Below are 20,679 nucleotides of genomic sequence, written 5' to 3'. Positions count from 1 at the left end.
GGAATTGCTATGTGATTTTGAATTAATGAATATTCATTGATCATGGGGATCTTAATATCTTTTATTATTAAAATGTTCCAACCAGAATAAAATTCAATGAAAGCCTGAACACAGAGTGCAGGACCCTGATTTTTTTTGGTGATTGAATAAATGAGAAGTTCATATTGTTTTTTCAGCTTCATATCTGTTTCAGGAAAGAGATGGACTGATCAGGGGTCTGTTGTGCTCAGTGAAATGGAAAACATGAAAACAGTGAAACAGATATTAATTAGAAGTGGGCTGAGCCACAATGAGACTACTTGAATTTTAAACATATTAAATTTTAGAGAAATGAATAGTTTTTATTCATCTTCTGGATTCAGATAAAGAGAGGGAGGACGAAGGAGAGTGAAGAATTCAAGCCTGAGTATGGATCAGTGGTACTTGGCAACGAGAGCTTGGCTCAGACCCCCTGTGTTTATTTCTGAATAGAAACAATAAGTGATGTTTCTCCAGTTGCACAACTGTTCTGCATCACTCTCCCGTGTGAACTGGGTTAGCACAACGCAGCTATATGTACTGAAGTGCACACAAATACACTCAAGAAAACTCCTGAGGTATCTTTAGTGCTGCTTTTCCTTTTGGTGCTATGAAGTGACCTAAACCTATCTTTAGAAAGAATGGCAAAGTAAGTCTTAATTAAAGTCTCTGAAAGTTGCTGTTTTTTTTTAAGTTTGTGGTTGGTGTTTTTTTTTAATTTTTTTTTTTTTTTTTTAATGTATGGGAGGTCAGGGGTGATGTATTACTTAGATTCCTTATCTTAATCACCGGCCTCGGGTATATCTCATGGCTATTGCATATTGTGTGGGTGAAGTTTTGTTTATATAAAATCCATAAATATGTAAAAAGTATCTAAATTTGTCAAACTGGAACAAGAAGAAGCAACAACACTGAAAACTGAGGTTCTCACAGATTCCTTCTTAGCATTTGGCCTTGGGTGTTCTGAAAATGGTGCTCATCAGGCTAACTGACAGAACTCAGGTTTGCCGAGCAGAGCTGAAGTTTTAATTTTGGAAATCATCATCTGGGTTTCAACCCCTTCTCTCTTAAAGTATAGAATCTTTTTACTGGTGGTTCTATGAAAGAATAACTGTTCTAATTGGTATAAATTGTGAATATAAATAAGTCTAAATTACCACTGTGACTTTACCTGGCTAATGCCTTTTGTAAATATGGAAGGTCTGCACTGTGAGAAAATGTTTATAAATCTGAGGCTGTTTCCCTGGGTAAATATTGAAGACTTTCTGATATATGTGTGTGTTAGAGTTTCATCAGTGGTTGTTTTTCAAGAGGTCAGAAGCTCAGCTAACTTTGTAACAGATTCTACAGATAACTTGTTAGCATTATGCTCATCTTCTGCTAAAGTTTATGGCTCTTTCATGTCATTCAGTAGCGACTTTTTCCAAGTCATAGTGGAATACCAACAAAACTAAATATGTCAGAAAGAAAGTTTGGCATGTACTGTGAAAGGGTGTGAGAACAAAGTTATGTTTTCTTGAGAACAAGTGTTCTGTTATGAAATGAAGATAAATAATGAGAACAAACATTGCATTAAAAAAAATGAGGATTTAATGAGCTGGAATTGTGGTCAGTCCAGGGAAAGCTTTCTCCCTCCCCCCACTTTTTTGTATTCCATTCATTGCTAGTAAATGACTATTTGAAAGCATTACCCAGATTTATATCTGACTTCTTGAAGCGTGTACCAAATTGGCATTTGTTAGATCACATACTGCACTTTGCTTAGAATAGATTTCAGGTTTGTGTGGAAATTTACAGCTCATTTCCAGCCAGAATGGTTGTTCTTTTTTTATAAAGCATTATGATTATAATTACAGACATGTATTTATAAACTCATGATCCACATTCTTTCTGATGAGCAAGGAGGTTAACATTCCGTTAATGGAAACTCAATTATATTAACTTTTCCCATTCCATTCTCAAGTGTATACCAGTTTGCTCACAAGAGTTTTCAGGCAGGATATCACCATTCCTGTATGGATTCTGCTTTCTGAGGCAGGGAGTACTGGACTTTTATGAGGATCTCCTTTTGTAATGCTTCCATGCCCATGCCTGCCTAGGAGTGTCCACCATTCAAGGTGAATTACTGCAATGCTCTATTGAAACTTGCTGCAATTCCGTTTTTGTTAGCAGCAAGCTGTCTTTATGCTATGGTTTAAAACAAAACCAGAGAAAATCAGTGTCCAGTTCTGGTATCTCTGAAATGTGGAGGAGATTAGTTTCAGAGGAGTCAGCTGGGGACTTTTCTTCACCTAGGGAGGAGTTTGGGCTGCAGCATAGAAGGAGGTTTCCTGTCTCTTTTGTTTGTTTAATCTCTACAGACTGATAGGAGGAGAGCCCTTTACAGCCATTCTCAACCAAGGGCTGTTAGCTCTCTGAAAAACATCTTGTGTTTCACAGAATCATAGGTTTAACGGGCAGATGGACAATTAGATTATTGAGTGCAACCTCCAGCTTAACACTGGCTATAGAAATTCATCCGGTTTCAGATCATCAGTCCCCTAAACAATAAAATGCTTGTTTTATGACTTGCAAAAGGAAACAAAACACACTTTGCTTTACTGGAAGCATCTGTGTGACTGGTTTATTTGTGAGACTGCTTTATGGAGCCCATTTGCACTTACCATCATCTCCCAGACACCAGCCTTCTTCTAGCTCATGATACTTTGGAAAAGCATAAACTTGGCATAAATCATCCTGGTCCACTGAAAAACCACCACTTTGGGCAGGCAGCTTTCTTTAATCTCAGCTGGTGAGAGTTTGGCTGTTACATGAAAACCTGTCAGTGAGAAGTTTCAGCTTGGAGTGAAGCAGATTTGCTACAAGCCTAGCTCTATGAGCAGAGGCTTGGGCACCCATGCACAGAAGCTGCGGGGCAGGCTGGCAACTGCAGTGCTTTTAGCACCCAGCTCTCCCTGCAGGAGACTACTAACAGTTGTTCACAACAGAAAGCATGTGCACAAAGTCTGAAAGTTTAACGCTAGGAGAAAGCTTTGAAGCTGTTAAGGAAGCAAGTGTGCTTCAGCCAAACCGACATCCTTTACTGAACTAACAAACCCTGTCTGCTACAAGTTAGAGCCTTAGCACAGGGGGAGAGCATGGTATAATTGCATACCACTAGTGGAAGAAATACTATCTCAGCATTGAAGCAAGCTGATAATTTTCTTTTTTCAGATAAATATGAATATTTCTGCCAAAGTAAGGCTTTTACTCATCATTCACGAATTTACAGTATCTTAGCAAAGGGACAGAATGTACTGCAGTGGCTGACAAGAAAATAGTTTCATAAATAACTCTCTTGACACACATAGGATGTTAACATTTTTTTGAGGTTTAGGCAGGGCTTGGAGCAGCAGAGAATTTATTTGCTTGTTTCAGTTTTAAGGCAACTGAGTGTTTTATTTTACCTCTCACCAGTGGGTAGAATGTTTCTGTTGGCTTCTTTGGTCTTTCATCCTTCCAGGCAAGCATTCCACAGTGACTGGTGTTTGGCTATAGGTGAGAGTTTCTAAAACCATGTATTGTTTAATTTCAGTAAGACAGATATTATTTGTTTGATAATGTAATTATTAAACAAGGGATATACCATGAGTTGTAATTAAGATTTACAGTTGTTCAGTATCTTTGTGCCATAAACCTATGTATAAAATATTTGCATAGAGGTCTACAATGAATGGAGTAAGAGTGTTCTTTGACAGAAGAAAAATGAGTCGGTCCCTGTGCTGAAAGACTTACCATATGAGAGGCATGGAGACAAAACACATTTCTAGTAGAAGATCTGGAATGAAATGTCAAGAAGATGCCTGTAGCAAAAGACTAATAAAACAAGGTATATGGGACTGAAGCAGCACCCTCAGTCAGACAAGAAACTGAAGGTTATCCAAGGACTCTATTTAAAAAAAGAAAATAGACAAGAAAAAAGAGCTGAAAGGATGGGATTACAAAGTGGCCAGGAATTTGTACAATACACACATATAGAGTGCAAAAGGAAGATACCAGTCATTGGTGAGTCCTTGGCGTTACAAAACTATTTTCATTCAGATGCTTACCTGACCTGCAGGCAGGAAGGTAAGGTAGAAGCCAGAAGGGCTATCTGAATTGTCTTGCAGATGTGCAGTCTGAATATCTCCCTGTGGCAGGATGACGCCCAAGTTGGGTTCCTGGGTGCAAGGAGGCAGTGTGGGGCTGGACTTGCTGCTCCCTAGACATCCAGGAGGAAAACCTGCATCTGTGGGAAGGAGGGGTGGCTACTGTGCATCTTGAGCTCCAGTGTGATGCTGGTGGTGAACTGAGTGAGAATTACTGACTTCTGTCTGACAAAATCAGCTTTCAGGGGAAAAATTATTTGCTTTTCAGGCAGTTTCTTAGTGGCAAAGCCACATTTTTTCATGTAGAGTAAATGCTTTTGGAGAAGAATTATTTGGTTTGTGAATATCCAAGAATATAATTTCCCTCAAGAACCAACTTTTTAATTGTTTCTACTAAAGCTTCAACAGACTTTCCAAGGCTTAGTGTTTTCCTTTCTTTACTTAACAATCAGATGAGACTTAGAATCCCTTCTAATCTGTTATTACACAAAGTGCCTATCAATGATCTCTGTGTTTTTCTTCAGGCCAGTGACTACACCTTTGTTCAAAGAAATGTGTAATGAATGCAGTTCAATGAAGCAGTAGTGACACATTCAGCAATGCCAGGGAAAACCCCACCTATTTGATAGTTTAGAAAGAAATAGCTGAACACCCATTGCACATCCAGTGCCCACAAGGTTCAGAGATTACGGGGAGGAAGTTGGCTTTAGATGGTGCCTCTGTACCCACAGGGGATGAGCACGGATATATGGCCACCCAAACCAGGTTTCCCTTTCCCCAGCAACTACCCTGCAGATAGCTGAAGGTACTATTCGTTTCATGGTGTTGTGCACTTCTCCCTTCACCATCCCTTGTGACTGTCTCCAGTGACACTTTCCTGCTCTTTTTTCCAGTCTTTGATTGGGGTTTTTGATTGCTTGGGAGGGGTTATTTGGTGTTGTTTTTTTGGTTTTGGTGTGTTGCTTTTGCTTCTTGGCTCAATTTATCTATTGTTATCTGGCTTTTAAGATAGTGCTGTTTTCTCCTCAGTTATTTTTAGGTTTGTTGTAGTCCGATTCAAAAGAGAGAATCTGTGTCTCTGTATTAGGAGCTTTCTCAGCTCCTTTTAACGACAGAATAGTGCATCTCGACAACTTTTGAATGACCATGTGATCATCCCAGGAGAACTGGAATAGAACAAAATGTCTTGGTGAAATGAGGTTTTTTGGAATTTGATCACCAGCTGCATACTGTAGATCACTGAGGGTGCATGTTCTTTAAGCTCCAAAAGTTAATTACGCTCATAAGAGTGGCTCTGCTTCCGACTGGAGGAATGAGTTCAGCTGACATTGCCTGTTTGGCCTGTTGTACTGCTGGTTTTACCAGAGGGAATGTTCATCAAAAGGCAAAGCATAGTTCAGGGACTGTGTAGTAAACAACAAAATTAAGAAACAGGAAATGAATTTACAAGTTAAAAAAAGATAAGACCACAATCCAGGAGCCAAAGGGAGAAAGCAATTTAAAAAAGAAGGAAAAAAAAGCATGTGCCTGTGTTCGCATTGTCTGTAAGTAACCAGGGTGTTTTAAGGGAATATGTTACACTTACTGAGCAACTGCAACCTTCCAGAGTGAAAGAGAAAGCATTGTCCAGTTGGAAAACGCAAAGAGCTGTTAACTATTTAACCACACAGTGATTATTAGAAGGAGCAGGAAAGAAGCTATTAACTACTTAAAACTCCAACCACACAGTAATTACTAGAAAGAGCAGGGAAACCTTTACTCAGATGCGTGATGTGCATGGTTCGGTACATGTCAGAACAGTGACAAGAAGTATTTATTCTGTCTAGTGTTGATGGGACAAAACCTCGCCAGCTCAATTCAAATAAAGCGTAAATTTAAATCTGTTTCTCCTCCTGTCCATGGATGCTGGTACAAGTAGCGGCAGTCTTCCTTGGGGCTACAGTCAGGCACAAGAGAGAGTCAAATTGTGAGCAGATGGAGCTTTTACACTACACTCTGCCCATCTCTCTGCATGTGATACTGTCCATCTATAATGAAGGTGATTCTGCCTGCTGCTTGCCCTGCCTGCAGGCTGCCAGGGAAGTCTCTGCAAGAGGAGGCCTTGTTCAGTGACCACTCTCTTGCTCCTTTTCCTTTGATCAGTATGTACAGAGAGCCCCTCTGCTGCATGGGTTTTCCACAGGGACAGCAACAGCTGCTCCTTTTCCAAAGGACTCCAGCAGAAGAGGGTTGACAGAGTTGCCTCATATTCTTCCAAAACACAGATAATGGCATCAGTCCCTGCAATTTATCTCTTGTTTGCATTTATCTATACATCCTGAGATTTGGTTTGTGCCATCTGTAAGTAAGTGGGGTCTTTGAGAACAGTAGCTGTTATTTATGAATCAATTTTTAGACCACACTGTTCATGATTTAATAGAAAGGCACCCTGACACAATTTGTCTCTGATGCGAATTGTATTAAGAATATATGGAAATAAGGATGTGTGTGTTGCACCTGAGCTAAAGACATGCTGATAGTGCTCCTGGGAAGAGTCTTTCTCTGCCTGTCCTGCTACTAATATTCCTTTCCTAAGCATCTGCTATGGATTGTTGTTAGGAGATGCTGAATGTGGTGGACTTTTGGACTTGCTCATTATGGCAGTCCTACTGGAGGTCATTTGCGTCCCTGTTACAGATCTGGTTTGTGGTCCTGGAGAGCATCTCAATAGCACAGTGAATGACAAGGCCTAAAAAGGACTGGTGGAAGAGGGGAGGGATAGAGTTAGAAGCTGAAATGGATGTTGAGGTGTATTGGCAGAGCTAGCCCTGAGATGGCTAGCACAGGGGTCTGGTTCAGAACCTCCACAGGGAAGTGTGTGGGCACTTGCCCACTGCCTTCCACACCGGTAAGTGCTGCCAACTACCGAGAAGCAAATCCTGACAAAAAAGGAACAAGACAAGAGATCTCCTCAAATCACCTTAAAAGAGCAGGATTAACAAAATGTTCATGAAATCTTACTATTTCTTCAGATAAATACTTAGGTTTCAGTGTTTATATTTAAAGTCATGAGGTCACCAATTATATGCAGTTCCAAGAACACATAACATATTTTCCAAACCGAATACCTTTTTTGGTATTGGCCTTCTAAAACCTTGACAACCACAATAACAACAATGTCATTCGAACTGAGTGACAGCTGGACATAGGGAGGAAGGGAGGGTCCTTTGGGGTGGAGGACTCTTAAAGATGAGTGGAATATTTTCCTGTCATTGGCATACAGCAGAGAGAGGATGGACTTCTGCAAATGAAAAACTTTAGAGAAACTGTCCTGAGCCTGTCTGCTTGTTTGTGCCACCTCCTGAATGCAGGGAAAAGTTCTATTTACAACATAAATTGGCTTATTTGAGTGATGCAAATTGCTTTGAAACTGCTGTGTGCTGTTTGCACATTGTGCAATAGCCTTTCACCAACCCTTTCAAGAGCTTACCATTTGGCACTTCAGCAAACACATCTTGTCTTGGAATTACCTAATGCCTTGTGAATACCATCAATACACAGAGGGTCACATTTTGCTTTGGGTGACTGTCAGAGTCACAATTCTATTAAGCAGCAGAGGGTAGCATGTAGTGTACTTTTGTACATTTATATGGGTGCACGTTTTCCTTTTTATAAATTCTAGGGAGCCAGGCAAGAAATTGCCAGTGATAAGGGTTAAGAGCTGAAGCCCTACTGTTCATGTTTACATACCATAAATAATAACAGGTTTCTTCCATGAGTTCCTATATTAAGCATAATAGCTTCTCTAAGTGCCTTGTAATGATAGAATAAAGGATATTCCTCTTGGCATGCTGACTACTCACATCTGCATTCAGTATGCCTAGGTAAGCCTCCTATGGGTATTCCTGCATTCCACAAGGAATGTAACTTAACTCTGTTGCTATGGCTGGATCAGTACTGGCATGTGGAAATGTCCTGGAAAGATTCTAGTGCCCTCATGTGAGACAATTTGTCCTGCCTCTTTGTCATTCTGCCCAGACATCCATCTGGACTGTGCCAGCTACTGTCTCTTAGTGAAAGACACCTGGAGTAGGGGGAATAGCTGCTGAACATGTAATAGAATGTAGTGGATTAAATGTAATAAATCCTGTGAATGCAAAGGAATCTTTTTATCTACTTTAAGTTGCAGCTCATAATTCAACTTGATATCTGTGGAAACAGTGATTTCAGTTTCAGTATGAAGTCCTATGCTGAACCCAAATTACTGTCTTGGCTGAAATGGATGGGATCTACACTTTGATTTAAAATCTTCACACCCCGCTTTTTCGTGTGTGTGCAAGAAATTGGCATTAACACAAAATCAGTATTTCTATTTGTAACTGAACAGAATTAAGCTGAAGTCTGAATGATCCCTCAGTCTGGCTGACTTCAGCCACACGCAGTCCATCCGATTGAGGTGGTAGTTGCTAAAATCTGTTATGCTTATGTGCAACCTGATGAACATCTCTTGTGTGTGACCAGGATGTGCTGGACATTGGTAGGGGGGTTGGACTAGATGATCTGCAGAGCTTCCTTTCAACCCTAATGAGCTCTGTGATTCTGTGACTTAGCGAAGTGATGTATATCTCGGGTGTTCTGTGGAAATACCTAGGGCTGAGTGAATTTAGCCAGTGTCTTCAGTGTGCTCCTGTGTGTCATATCAGGCTGTTTTGAGGTGATAACATGCAAGCTGTGTCTAACCTCTTTCATCTTCTGTGATTTCAGGAACATCTAGCTAACATTCAGGCAGACCATTAATGTAGCATTAATTTTTCATGTCATTCAGATGCGTGTTAGTGTGTTCTCACTTGACAGTATGTATGGTTTATAGTTCAGAGTTCCTGGTCAAAAAGCTCCACGTACTAGGAGTGCACAACATGCTTCCATCTCTAGCCATGCTTAAGCACAAATGTCAGTTGTACAGGACTGGTGGCTAAGTACAAAGGAAATGATATGATCAAATGATACACAACAGATTCAGTTTTGGAAACTGCTAGATTCCCAGTCAGTACAGTGTTCACTGGAGGGAACCTTCTAGACACAAATGTGGACATAAGGTTGAATTTCTTGCTCAAATACATATACAAAATTATGTACCCAGCATGAAAAGCTAGCCTCAAAATTTTGATTTGAATTATTATGCATTTTTCAGGATAATTCCAGAAAGGATAATGTTGGCAGACATAAGATAATGTGGAGTGTAAACTGATAGTAGAAATTTATCTCTATGGCTCCACTTGTATGATATCAGCTAGTAGGCAGACGAAGAGAGAATGATTAAAAAGCAGTGTTTCAGTAGATAACTGCAGAAGTTTTTCATCCTACCATGCAGAGGAGATAAAGTAGAAAAACACCTTTTTCAGCTTGAAAAAGACCAGCGTTAATTCAATAAATATGAAATAATTCAATTATTTCAGTTCAGTCTACAACAAAAAGCGGCTCATATCTTAGAATTACAATTACATGGTAATGTGAATTGCAATTTTTCTCCTTATTAATGCAATATAACAAACAAAATATGAAAACCAGCATTGCATCAGTGTCTGAGGCTAGTTTCTAGGACTTTGAAAGAACACTTAGTCACAGTGGATCCTTAAGCTTTACCTGGCTTGACGTGGTTATGTAGTGCCTTGAAATGAAATTTATAAGATTGATTTTGTTATTTGGAAGCCTGCAACATTGATATAACATCTACTGCTATAATACATGAAAACTCTGTCACATGGGGAAATGTGTCTCACAACTGACTTCTTGGATCACAAAATAAAGGGTCACTTTGTGCCGATTACCGAGTATTTACATTACTAATGCCAAACCCATGCACTGAAGAGTGAGTTCAGAGCACAGAAAATTCACGAAATGAACTTCCAAGTCATGAAGGAAAAAGAAAACAGCGCAGGATCCTTTTTGCTTTGCCTTTTTTGGAGCCTTAGGGTTTAAAGCTCCTCGTGTTTTCAAATATTTCACCACAAACATGTAGCCTAGAAACTTTCTTCTCAGCTGCTGCTGGCTTTTTTTTTTTTTTTGCAGAATTATGCAACTGGGGCCTTCAGGAGGTACTATACAACTTGCAAGAAAATAACTAGATTTGGCACCACAGTCAAGCCAGACATCATTAATCCAAGGAAGCTGAGAACTCGTTGTGTCAATAACATCCAGAGCCCAACAATATTATTTTTAGTTGCCTCTTAAACACCATAGGGCCAGAGCAGAAAAGAGCTGGGATAAGGGGATGAGATAGATGTGAAACTGGCTTTCTGAGTGATCGCCTGCTGCCAAGCTGGGAGACAGCCCAGGCCACAGCATTAGCTAACTGGGTGTAGACAGGCTGAGTACAGGCTGAAGGGTGCTGGGATGTGGCAGAGGGGGAGGCTGGACAGAGTGTGAAGGGTGATGAAAATTAACCCATGAGGTACTTGGGCACATGCTTTGATTGTCAGTTTGGCCTAGAGATGCTGTGAAGCATATTGTATGTGCCATCAGCCAACACACCCTTCTGATCCAACGGCAGTGCTTTCCTGTCCAGTGAAAGCAGTCTTGCTTGACAGCCACCCCAGGATTTCATTTATATTCCTCAGACTTACGGCAAGGTTTGTGTGATAGTATAGACACAATAATTATTGATGAGGAAGTGGATGCAGATTAATTTCTTCACTTCCCTTATCATGTGTTCCCGTTTGTGATTCGAAGGTACTGGCTTTTCTCAGGACATAAAATAAATTATAAGGGAAAAATAATCTTGTAGGAATGTGAGCCTGCCTGGAAGTGGGACTAGAAACCTACCAAAAAGGTATGACTGCAGATTCAAGCCAGGAGAATGGAGACACCTGAACACAAGGCGCTTGAGGAAGACCTGTCATTAGTGAGTTTAATAACACATACATTTGAGGTTGAACACAGATATGTACAAAAATTGTAGGAGATTTTCTCTCTTTCACGTTCTTTCAGGAGAAAACAAATACTCCCCAAACCCATCAGAAAATCCACATTATCCAGCAGATTACTGCATGTAAACAGATATCATTAAAATTTCATGTAGAGCAAGCATTAGTTATGGGGTATATAGTCATCCAAGATAGCAGAAACTTATCAGGAAATGTAACTATTAAAATTTCCAGTTAACTATTAAAATGATCCAGTTATTTTGGCCAGTATGGAGGCATGGCTAAATATTCTGTAGGATTTTTGTACTGTGTATCTGTGCACGAGTTTTTAACATAAGTAAAATGAAAGCAGCTTTAAGCATAAATTATAGTCAGTAAAACAGCATGAGCAACCACTCCTCAGCCAGCAGCAGATTTCATCAACCAGCAGTATTTGTTTAACAGTTTATCGAATAGTCCCATTGCTTTAGAAGCAAGAACTAAAAACCAATTCCCAAATGAAAACACTTGGATTCTGGTCACAGTTGCTTTTCCTGCTGACCATAACAGCCTTAGAAGATTCTCTCAGTCAGATAGGTGTTAGCCTGATTTATTTTTTTCCCTACCCTTTGAATGCATTTTGAGAAGTGTGCTGGTAGTTTGTTGCTGATTCAGTTGTCCTCAGGCCTAGTATGCCTGGCTCGGGAGAAAGGGGACAGCCCCTGTGGGGCAGATGGGACTTCTGGAATCACTGTCCATACACTTGCAGTCTGCTTAAACATGATTTTTGGAAAATGTTCCTTTCACTGAGTTTGCCTCATCTGTAACAGACAGAAGATACATTTTGAAAGGATAAATGATAGGATAAAGGATTGAAAGGATAAAGGATAATCTGCTTGATTTAAAAATCACAACAAGGCTTGTGCACATCCATGGCAGGATGCAGAGAATGGGGACACTGATCAAAGTAACTCACTGCAGAAAATGAAACTGTACAAACTGGAATTTTGAAAATGGGAAATGAATAAATTATACTTAATAATGAAAATAATTTACTCCTCTAATTAGAATAAAAAAAATCCTACATTAATAGCATGATATTGCATAGTTGGGTTCCACTCATTTACATACCACGCAGGACTCCACCAGGAATCTGATGTTATGTGGGTTTGGTGCATGCTTGCGAGGGTTGTCTATGAGCTCCAGGCATTTTTCAAGAGGAGAATTTTAAGTATGGTTGCCTTTTCCAGGGAAGAATCAGTGACTTCTGATCATTACAGCTTTGCAGCTTATTTCAAGCACATAAACTGTCAGACACTTGCAGAGAATCCAAAAAATGCAATTGTGTTATCAGTATTAAATACATGTATTTGTACGTCAATGTATAATTTTTTTAAGTCAGAAACATAAGATGCTCATAATGGTAAATTCAGTCTACATTTTAAAGAGAACTGTGTATGTAAGTGATGGAACAACAGCAGCAAAACCCAGTAAAGCTTAACATTGTCAAGCAAATTTTTTCCAAGACAGTGCCATAAAATGGGTAATAATATTGCATTTATTGTATGATAATGTCTGGGAATCTCTATCAGTCTTAGAAATACTGGACAAATTTTGTTCTGTGACTTGTGAAGTGGAAGTTATGTGCTGGAAATGTGATGGCTCAAAATTTTAGATATTGTCAATTCTTTCTTCTTTTAGAAGAAAATCTGTATAAATGCCTGAAAAATGTCATTATTGCAGAAACACTTTGATGTGTGGTGCTGGCAGACTGAAACTTGTTCCTGCTGAATCAATAGCGAGATCAGGCTTCTGCTGTATGTTTTTTGCAATGGACTAGTTAAATCAAGGCAGAGCTGAACCTGCTCTGTTTTCTGTGGCAGCTTTCCCTAAGTTAAGGGAGTTTGCAAAGGGGACCTCAATCAGTCAGAGGCACTGATGCTCTCCTGTGTGATATTTAAAGGTGGCTTTTCAATATGAGATAGCATGATGCAAGTTTCCTGAAGTGGCTTTTACAGTGCACTTTAGTTATTGAATCTGTTATCTATTAAATATCCAGTGCAAGCAAACAGGAATGCTGCGTAGTCACAAAGCATCTTAAATAGGAACGGTGTCTGCTTGTTTCTCTTTCTGTGACTGCTGGCTAAAAAAAATCCCAATAGCACAAGTTCTTTCAAGTCAGTTAGTTTTTATGCTGAGCCACTAAGCTGTGTAAACTGAGCTAATAGTGAAGTGCAAGATCATATGGACAGTAGCTTGATTTTAATATGTGTGAGTTTTTGTGGGTTTGGGGTTTTTTTCCAGTTCAAGTAGCACAGTATCATTTTGCAGCCATATGGGCTACAAGTCTTTTCCAGGAACTGCTTGGTTAGTGTTGTATTGCTTGTCACTTGATGAAAGGAAAAGCTTGCAGAATTGAATGGCAGATAATTTGTGACCCGTGGTAACAAGCAACACAAAGAAAACCTACTTCAGCCATTTTCAGTTTTGACTGCTAAGTGAGCAGCAAGAAACTGGCTGGAAGTAGTACCTTGTAGGTACCGAAGAAAAGAAAGGTTCTTATAGTGCTCTGCTGGATCCCTTGGGTTTCACAGAAACGTTTGCTGTGCAGAGCACAAATTGGCCTTAACTTTAGTCCAGTGACTCAGCAAAAAAATGTGTCCTTCATAAGTGCCCCAGATGTTATTTCAAATATGGAGAAGCTTCCTCACTTGCTACTATTATCTTGTGCCACTATAACTAATATAGCATAAAACACCATTGCTGCAGAGATGTAGCACAGGGCGTGAAGCAGAACTTACATTACACACGGATGTTTCTGGGCCATGCCCCAGTCAGGCAGTAGTTTACTGTGCTCATTTTTAAGTGAGTACATTTATTAGCAAGCTTTCTTCATTGCCTGCCCCCCACAGATCCTGTTCAATCTCCATTTCACAGCCCTTCAGAAAATCTGCCTGATGAAGGTAAAGAGGGTAGTTTTTAAACCTTGGCGGTGTTTTCTTCTACAACTGCAAATATTGCAAATATTGGCAGGTACCTTGACCCTTCAGTCTTGAGCTGATGGTATTATGGAAGCTACAGGCTCAGGCATGAGAAAGAACTTTCTTGCCTCAGAAAGATACCAGTTAGGTTATCAAGGTCAGCAGATATTAGAAATAAATGAAATCAGGGACTGAAAGGGATCAGAAAGAAATTAAATCAAGGTTCACCTTCTACAAATGTTTGATAATGAATCCCATTTGATAATGAATTGCATTCTATAAAGGTTGTCGAGTAAACCTGTAGCTATTATTTGCTATGCACGGCTCCTATAATGCAAGTGAAATGTAATCCCCTAGTAGAGTACAAACTCTGTTTTCTTGCTCACTGGGTCTTAATTCCATCCCCACTTACAATTCCTTACTTTTTACTTGCTTAAACACACCTCCTGTGCCTCTTTAAGCACTTCAAAGCTATTTCTCTGTAGTCAGCATTTCTTCTCGTGGGTTGTTGTAACGGTCCTTGTCTGTTTGAGCAAACATGGGGTAGGATTTTGTCCAGGAGAGTGTTAGTTTGGATTCTTGGTGGAAACTTGATTTCCTTAGTCTTCAGTTTTCTAAAGGGAAAGGGTGTTTCCAATTCCCTGTGCAGTTCTGCAGAAGTCTGCTTTGGCCCATGGACTGGGTTTGGCTTCAGGCCCTTTCATGGGAAAGGCACGCAAAGTGCTCTCCTGTGAAGGGATGTAAAAGGTGCCTATGCACAACTAAAATTCTCAGAGAGAGTGAATTTTATATCTACTGTTTTCTTAGGAATCTTTTCATGGGGAAAAGAAATAAGGAACAGCTATTGCATTCACAGCTGATGAGCCTTTAATGGATTTTCTCCCAGGAATTTTTCAATGACATTTCAATCTATGCAAACTTCTGGCATCTGCGGCATCCCATGCCAAAGAATTCAAGCTCATGATATGAAAAAGTATAGATATTTTGAGTCTGCTAGTTTTGCTAGATGCTCCCTCATTCCTGTTTCAGAAGATCCAGTGTATAATCATTCCTGCTTTGTTGCCTTCATGCCACTCATGGAAACCAGCTCTTTGTAGCATGTTCCTTGAGCTTTTCCAGGCTGAAAGCTCCTATTCTTTCTACAGAAAAAGATCCATAACTTTCAGCAGCAGCTCTCTTGCCAAAGGGGCAAGAAGGGGATTGCTTAAGAAGATTTAGTTGGTAACAAAATCCCAAGGGACAGGTTTCTAGTTTCTGTACAAAAATCTTTACACTTGATTCTTCAACACAGACACTCACCAAACCTTCAGTTTAAAGCTGCCCCAGTTCAGGGCAATTATTCTTATTGTATTTTCCTGGTTGAGAAGTAACTGGCACAAGTGACACACTCTATCAGAATATGCAAGTCTGTTAAAATGCACAGTACTCCAAATGATTTAAAGAGTCAATTTCAGTGGCAAATTTGCAGGAAAAAGTATCAATTGGAATGTAATGGTTTCATAAAGTGAAACACCCCGAGGATTTCACATGTTAATGCTAATTGAGCCTCAGCTGCAGCAGCGCAGTGGTACTGTTAACAGAAATCATCGAGGATAAAAATACTGCTGCAACTTGTTAAAGTTTCCATAAAGCTACAGCTTAATTCAACAATATGCCCCAATTCTCCCCCTAATTTTGCAGACTAAAGCTGTATTTTGTAAGGCTGGATTGCCCCTTCTCCCTCTACACTCACACACACCCCCACCTCCTCACACCCCCATTAAAATTAGTGTCAGTGGCATCTTGGCTATTGAGGTGACTTCAGAAACTTTAGATGGCTCTTTCTAATAACAAATTATTAATGAAGTTTAGCTGAAGAAAGTTAAAGCCTCAGAACTGACTGCGCAGTACAACTGAGCTATGTTAAAACAGATGCAGAAGATAAACTATAAAAATGAAATAACACCACTGCTAAACATTAAACTTCTTGTTTTCATTGCAAATTAATGGCTTTTTCGTTCCCATTTTTTCTATGTTAATGAGTGCTTTTTACACTCTGATTCCAGTGTACTTGGTATTTAAATTCATAGTGTTAATAATGTATTTCTAAAATAGTTATCCCTTTATTTTCATCCTGTCATGGCCCAATCCAAGCACATTGTGTAGTACTAAAATACTTATTGGTGAGTTCTTTGCTTTTAAAACAGAGTCATTTGCAATTAAATGTTATGGCAAAAGAGGGTTAAACATTTCTGGATCATGTGGTGCTTTGGTGCTGTTCTCAGACAAATCGATGCTGGAGCAGTGAGACCAGGAACTTGAGAGACTGTAGCTCAGAACAGCTGGGATCGTATGCTGCCCTCCGTCTTGGGTAAGCCCTTTCTGGACTGCTACAGCTCACTGACAACTTGTGAACATGTAGTACCAAACACTGCTTTTTGCTTCTAAATCGGTTTCTTTCAACACCTCCTCAGTCAATCTTGTATCTCTAGAGAGCATAGACTGCCTGGCACATCATGTTTTTCAATGCTTTACCAACGTGCTTCAAGAATAAATCAGTGATTTATGAAACAGCCCTCTATTTAAAGTCAAGTGAGTGACCAAAATATAGAACAGGAAGCATCTCGGTGATGGAGGCAGTTGACATGGAAACTTGCTCAGGCCAACAACTATTATTTTCCAGCAAATCTTTCAAAAATCATAAATATTTAGTGCTGTGAACAGCAACTACTCGGGTGCTGCTCTTGAGAAAACATCTGGCCTTTTTCTTTCCTATGAAGAGTTTTTTGACTTTTGAAGTTCAGTCCTCTGCTGGTGGCAGAGAAGGGTTTTATTCTGTCATTAAAATCAACTTGATCTTCATGAAGCCCTAACATGGCTTTGTTGAATGCATCTTCTGCTGTAGTCACAGAAATACATAACACTTGCAAATTGCAGTCTACACTGTGTTTTCTAAGGAAAATTGAAAGTACCAGTTTTGGTGGCATATAGGGCAAGCTAAAAACTGCCTATGTGGACTACAAATTAAAAAGCCAGAAGAGAAAACAAGTCTTATGAAGACTCTGACTGTATCCATGCATCAGTTTGTACTGTGACACTAAACATTACAGAGTCAGAATTACAGTCCCTAATTTGATAATAGCAACTGCTTGTGCTAAACATAGAATCAGAATCATTTAGGTTACGAAAGACCTTTAAGATTATAGAATCTAACCCTTAATCTCTGTGAGCAGGTAAGGATCGTTTCTTTTACTGCCTATTTACAAGGGTACTCATAAGTACAGTTTTCCCAGTTCTGTGCTCAAAGCACCCTGTGAACTTTCCCACATAATGAAATTGGTGACCTCCAGCACATATTTTGCCATGTTTCTAAGCATTTCAGAATACAATTTCCTAACATCAGCTGTAGCAGAGAAGGTCCCATGACCATGAACAGGATGCATGATGAACTGAGTTACATCTTATGTTCACTGACAGAGTGAAGGGGCATTAGGACAGATTGCTGTACCCTTTCTTTTTGAAGCTGTCTCCCTCCATCCTGCCTGCAATCACAAGCCTTTTCTGTTATGCCCGATGTGGACACTAGACAAGGGTAAGTTAATCTTGTGAAATACAGGCCCCACCTGAGCTCGGGTATTTGATCTAATATTCTGTATTTAAATATTGGATGCTGGCACTAGTTAAATCCTAGTCTAATTTTTTCCATTTTCACTTATTTTAATTTCCAGTAGGTCAGTATTGACCAAACTACCCTTTGAACATGCTGCTTTGCTCTGCATGATTGCCAGTGTGCAGGGTCTGTGCTGGCCTTGTTTCCCTGTTCCACTGTGCACTAGATACAAACGAGTAATTTTCTGATCAAGAGCACAGAGCAAACACTGAGAAATGATCTACAGAAGTAGATCAAAGGTGGAAATCAGCTTTTTATATAAACTTGTGCTTCCTGGCAAAGAAATACTGAAAATATTCTAGATTGCTGCCCTAAAACAATCGATGGGAGAGAAATAACATGCCTTTTGAAGGCAAAAAAAGTTGCTGTGTGAGCACAAACTGAATTACAGGCATCCTGTCAAGCTAATCTGATTGTACCTTGAAATGTTTACAGAATTGCAGGGGAAGATACTCAAATATGACCACTTTCCATGAAAAACCCTTTGTAAATAAAGCATTATGAAATATTTATTGTGGTTCCTATCAATTTTCAAAGATCCCAAGTGGTACCAGCAGGTGTCATGGAAATCTGTCACCTCATCATGGCCATTACTAAGAACTTTTTCAACGAGAAGCTCCACCTCTTCTAACTGCCTCGTTCCTTCTGGACTGAGGAGCTCTTTTGGGTCACTGTGCTGGGTTTGGTTCAGTGTTGCAGAGAAAACATGCCAGGCACAGGTTAAGAGAAATGGGTCTATCTCATTGCCAGAGGGTACAGGTCCCAGGCATGTTTCTGACATTTCTTGCATATATAGCTGCACAGGTTGCTCTTTCAAAAGCTGTTTTTCAGGGTAAATCTAAAACCAGGGAGTGGTAACTCTTCTTAATTTAAACTGAACCTCAAGCTTAATTAGGAGAGCCCGTTGGGGTGTGCTGGTATTTTCTACAAGCTTGTCAAAACAAAATAAACTACTAGCCAGTAAACAACTGTATTCTGGGAATTTCAGGATGTCTGATGATGTTTGTATCTTCATTACCCCGGGATAGTGTCAGTCAGTTGGATACAAAGCTGAGCTCATAAAAGGGACATAAACAGTTTTCCATATCATCCTTTATTGTGTGCTCACATCTGGTTTTCACCGCTGATTCAAAAACAAGATCATCATGTCATCCTCCTTTATAAAGGAAGCATATTGTGTACATATTATTCTGGTTATCTAATGGAAAAGGTTTGGAGTTGATGGGTTGTTTTATTCCTCACCGACCATACAGCTGGCTCAGGATTTAGCACTATCAGATACAACATCCAAAGGTTTGACTTTATTAATATACTTGGTACAAATAATGATATCATAATACTAAAACAAATTAATGTGAGTTTGAAAAAGCAGTTAACCTTCATGCTTCATGGTATAAATTATGGCTTGGGAAGAAGAAAATGGTCCATTTCAAGACTTCTTGCACCTTTCTCTGGAGTAACTAGAATTTTACCAGCTCACATATATTAAAAAATATATTTTTAGAACTCAGCATTCTTCCTCACCACTTCTTGGATTCTTTCAGCAGACAGTGAGTATTATCTTGAAAGTAAAAGCTAACTGAAGGCTTACAGCCCATGATTCACTCTCTACAAGCGTGACAGAAAGTTGAGCTGTAATTTTGCCAGTAATTCCAGAAAGACTTGTGTAATCTTTGGCTCAAATAAAATGTTGTTTTTCTTTTCCTCAATTGTGTAATAAATAAAGGATCAAGAAGTGAAGAAATGCAAATAATGTTATCGGCGAGAGCAATGAGACCCTGAAACAGCTTCTGAGAGATGTAGTACTTTCTTTGTCTTAAAAGCTATTAGTTACAAATTGATGTCTGTCTGTAGTCTTAAATTCTGCTCCAATCTGTTGAGCTCTGTTCAGGAATTACTGGGTAAAATACAAGGCATTTGTCTGGGCTGGAGTTATGAGTGCATGATCTGAATAGTATTTCCTATTTTTAAAATTTCTGAGGCAATATGTACCCAAAGGAGGTTTGCATATTAACAGAATTATCGGTGGAGGTGTTTCACAACCAGTGTGAGGTAACCCTCCAAGGGCAGAGTAAATGGTAATTGGCACTGGAAGAAAGAGCGACCAGAATCAGCATTTCACTCTAGAGCAAAAAAAATTTCACCCTCCTCATCCTCCCACCATCTGTCTCAAGGTGAACTGCTTTCTGTTAACTCTACAGTCAAGCACAAAGCTAAGTGCCACAGCTTTATCTTTCTTATCAATTGGTCATGAGCTTATTCATTCTTTTATAGTAAATATTAGGGTATAGGGTTGCCAGAAAAATTGACTTTGGAAAAGTTCAGTCAACGAAAGAGATGCACGAATATTGCCTTAGAAGAAAGCCCCCAAGAAAATAACGGGGACAGAAGCCAACATCTGTTTATTCTTCCTGGCATATTTGTTCAGATTCTTAATTTAATTTAATCTAATGGGATTCATGAATGATCACTGTGATTTGGCTATGCTATCTCACCAGATAAGCCTCCACATACCTCTAGTCCCATTTGAAAGCGATTTTTGTAATTAATTTTCTAAAATAAGTGTACTTACTTTACACATCATTTACTGCATTTCCCTATTGTCTAATGAAGTAAAAATATATAAATTTAGTTGAAATGATCTTGCCAGTTATTGTAACTATTTCTTTACCCGCTCTTCTCAGAAGAGCTTTTTATTAGGCTTGTCTTCATGTACCTTTCCCTTTGCTCTCTGGATTAACCATGCTGGTTTTCAGCACAGGGGGAGTGTAAAATAATAAGTCTGTTGTAACAAGTCTGTTGTATCTGGGACTGGAATCACCTGTTGTTTTAGCGATACTGCAGAGAGCTCTCCCTTTGCTTAACATTAGCTGTCAAGGGCTGAGTAGTCCATATAATAAGGAATGATTTATCTGCACAAGCTGATTAAGATTTATTTGGATTTTCTTCTGTTAAACATTTTTCTAATTTTCATATTAATATTACATTAATTAAAAGAAGGTTGCTGCCCATTGTCATTGCCC

General features: G+C 39.4%; 1 long non-coding RNA gene across 1 annotated transcript in view; it reads right to left on the bottom strand.

The window, feature by feature from the left end:
* Window positions 1-2,945: 2,945 nt before the first annotated feature.
* LOC133222812 (uncharacterized) overlaps window positions 2,946-20,679 on the bottom strand; it is a 101,588-nt gene continuing 83,854 nt past the window's right edge. The window contains exon 3 of the long non-coding RNA XR_009728377.1: window positions 2,946-3,549. This is a non-coding gene — a long non-coding RNA (uncharacterized LOC133222812). The remainder of the gene's footprint in view (window positions 3,550-20,679) is intronic.

The sequence above is a fragment of the Neopsephotus bourkii genome, unplaced genomic scaffold (genome assembly GCF_033783945.1).
Source record: "Neopsephotus bourkii isolate Nb327-2 ecotype Australia unplaced genomic scaffold, CSIRO-AGI_Nbou_v1 NB_1622, whole genome shotgun sequence".
NCBI classification, from domain to species: domain Eukaryota; kingdom Metazoa; phylum Chordata; class Aves; order Psittaciformes; family Psittacidae; genus Neopsephotus; species Neopsephotus bourkii.
Note: the sequence above shows the minus strand (reverse complement) of the source record. Positions and strands in the feature narration are given on the sequence as shown.